This window comes from Helianthus annuus, chromosome 2 (genome assembly GCF_002127325.2).
Source record: "Helianthus annuus cultivar XRQ/B chromosome 2, HanXRQr2.0-SUNRISE, whole genome shotgun sequence".
NCBI lineage: Eukaryota > Viridiplantae > Streptophyta > Magnoliopsida > Asterales > Asteraceae > Helianthus > Helianthus annuus.
In genome coordinates, this window is record NC_035434.2 from 114,130,731 (window position 1) to 114,134,137 (window position 3,407).

The 3,407-nt window shown below is 33.6% G+C and overlaps 1 long non-coding RNA gene across 1 annotated transcript; it reads right to left on the reverse strand.

Moving 5' to 3' along the window:
* Positions 1–742: 742 nt before the first annotated feature.
* LOC110920754 lies at positions 743–2,789 on the reverse strand. The gene is made up of 2 exons (XR_004886585.1): positions 2,616–2,789; positions 743–1,322 (listed from the first exon to the last, which is right to left on the reverse strand). It is a non-coding gene; the product is annotated as an uncharacterized LOC110920754 (long non-coding RNA).
* Between the last annotated feature and the right edge of the window lie 618 nt (positions 2,790–3,407).

Sequence of the window (3,407 nt, forward strand, 5' to 3'; positions counted from 1 at the left end):
AGATAAGACTACAAATACTATAAAAATATGGGTTTATTAAAACTTTTACAAATCATAAGTTATTCGACATAACGTAATTGAATTCGTCGTTTAAAATTTACGACGGGACACTGTGCGGAAGCATGTATCTTTATCGTGTTCGGTTCTCCAATGAGCTTGATCGTCTTCCGGCATCCAAAATGTACCTACATTTCATAAACAAGAAATGCTTTAGTCTTATGGGGGTTATAAACGTGTCTAACGAGTTCTGGGAAACGAAACTGATTAAAATAAATTTTGTTACAGGGTCTACCGTAAATTACGGTGGCTACCGTAATTTACGGTAGCCCCTGAATGTTGATTCTTCCACCGTAACTCAGTGGGTTTAAGGCGTAAAGATTTTTAAGGCTACCGTAAGTTACGGTAGCTACCGCTGCAAGATTTTCCAAGTTTGCCGATTTCAAAACGGAAACCTTCATAACTTTTAATCCGCTTGTTCGTTTGACCTACCGTTTCTTCCTACGTGATTGTAAATTGAACCTCCATCAAATGGAGTCAAGACCCAACATCTGGATTAACAAAATTTAAGACTTTTATGTCTTCGGCTTATTACCCCTTTTTACCAAATTTGACCCGTTCGTGATTTTATCAAACAAACCTGTTGTTTGATTCTAATTTCTCATTTTTAACCAAATCTTGTTTTCAAAACATTCTGTCTATAATTTAAATCCTTCGGTTTACCTATTAAGGTAACCGAATGCCCTTTTTTTTATTTTGCCTAACTTTCATAGAACTTCAAGTTCTACATGATGAGTTAATCTATTATACATACCTGGCTCGGATCAACTTACTAACCCGGTTTAATACCTTGCTTTATAATTGCTAATTAAGAGCGATGCGAGTATCCATTGGATATCTACTCCTGTAAACATATAACTCGACACCAGAATCATTAGTCGATATTGTCAAAAGGTGATGTCTACACCTTTTGACCCGTTTGGCTGAATTGACCGTTTATCTTTGCGAGATAATATTTATTATCATCTCATCTACATGACTCGCTCCTTTTAACACCGTATGCTCATTTTATTTATAAACCGTTTATTACCACTTTCGGCTCTTTATGTCTTACGCGGGAAGCGTCTTTTAAAACTAACGATTATTGTCAACGTGTGACTAAATTACCATTTGTCTTATTCGTAGTCAATACGACAAAAGAACATTCTAAAATGTATGACTAGTGTAAGTTATACTTACCTTGCATCCTTACGAGCTTCATACTTGAACTTGTATCCATTTGACCCGTTCATTTCCAAGCTCCTACCTAGCTTGTCAGAGTCAAACTACCATATCATATCCACAAGATGATTAGATTAGTCAACCATTAACATGACCATCACACCTTATGGATTCACACACTTATTCACCAAAGTATGCTATTTGTTCAACAACTATATTATTTATTTTTTTTTTTTGTCATAATTCTTTCCATTCACTAACCGTTTGACCCGTTAGTCAAGTTATTTATACAAACTAGTTAGTAAGTGATTTTGAACACTTTAAGCATGTCATATAAAGTGTTACTTGTTCCTAACAATAAATACTTCATGACTAAACAAGTATACGCAATCATATGTCTTTTTCCGGATTAATAATAACATTATTAATGTGCAGCGATTTTCTATTCAGCTGCTGTAATCGACCATTATGACCCATTTAAAGTCCGAACTAGATTAACATGTTCAAAAATGGATCGTAGAAAACTTCAATACCTTCGCAAGCATATAAGGTACACCTTCTAACGATTTTTCTATGATTTTATATGATTTTTATAAAATCAGCACAGCAACTATATTTTCATTTTTCAACCAGCTTTTAAGTTTTCTGAACAGCAGTTTTAATCAGATTTTTGACCTCTTTAACTACCACATTTGTTTCTTATGATTGAAAACAGCAAAAATTTACTTCATAAGCTTTCCGAAAAGGTATAGAACACCCAAATCGGATAAACGGTTAATTTTATATGATTTTTTTTAAGATTAGTCAAAATCCATATAAAAAGCTACGGAAATCATGTTTAGGTTCCTTTCAAATTCGACCCAACCATCAAATGCAACCCATTTTTATGGCTATAACCCTTATTAAACTCTTGGTAATGGTTTGAAACCTATAACACAGTGATTGTAGGCTAAGAGATGTCAAAAACATCATCTATTTCAGCACTTTAGTTTTCATTTAGGCATTTTAACAAACACCTAGTGTGCATAATTTTACATATTTACTAACTAGTTATTTTTTTTTACCAAAGTTAACATCAATTAATCAAACCTCTAAGTCTAGTGTTCATGAACTACACATCATATTTTCAGAAATCAGTTTCTATGCATCAATTTACACTAGATTAGCATTCTACATCCTAGTGTTCATCATTTTCTCACAAAATCCATGGATGACCTTCAATGTACTCATGAAATTTCCAGAATTTAGGCATGATTTCACATGTTGATGTCTAGGTTTTACTCCTAGATACTATATCATCCCTATATTAATCAAATAGCTAACATGCATCATCAAATTTCAGATTTCCCAAATTCATGAGAATTTCAAACAGAGAATTAACATCAAATTTTACATACCTTACAACCCCCTTGCAATGGGGATCAATAATCTATGCTCGATTTTCGATTTTAACTTAGTTTGAGCCTTCAATTTGTGAGATTAGTGAGTTGCTAGGGTTTTGAGAGTGGGGGTCGCCCTCCTCCTTCTGTTTGATCGAACCAGACACCTAAAATGGTGTATTTGGTTTTATTTTGTTACTTTTATTAAACTTAATAATATAAGTTTAGGTTTTAACAACATAAGCCCCTCCACTTTAGTTTGGTTTATAATTTGAGTATTTTGTTCTTTCACTTAATTACAAGACTTGTACTAGGTTATTTATTTCCTAGTTATTTATCTTGTTCTAAACCCGTTTTATTTTAAGTCCCGTTAAATCTCGGGCCTTTTATATACTTTGCTTTCTCAAAGTATTTCTCATCCTTTTGACAAATATTAGATTTATTTATTTAAATCCTAAAATTTACCGGGTAAGTTTTACCACTAACTGTATTTTACCCGTCCTGTAGTATTAACGTGGTTTGATTACCAAACCCGTTTTCGGGGCGTTACACTTATGTTTTGGTCTTTAAACTTATGAACTATGAACTTATGTTTTGGACTTACGTTTTATGCTTCCGCTGTTAACTTAAAGTCGGTTACTTTCTTTAGGTCACCAATTATATTGTGGTTGGTTTTATTTACTTAAATACGTTGTTCAATATGATTGGTGGCTCGATCCTGGTCATGTCACACCCCCAAGCGGTGATACTCCGCATGGTGGATTTTGGGGTTGTGACAGATTGGTATCAGAGCCATTGGTTATAGTGAAC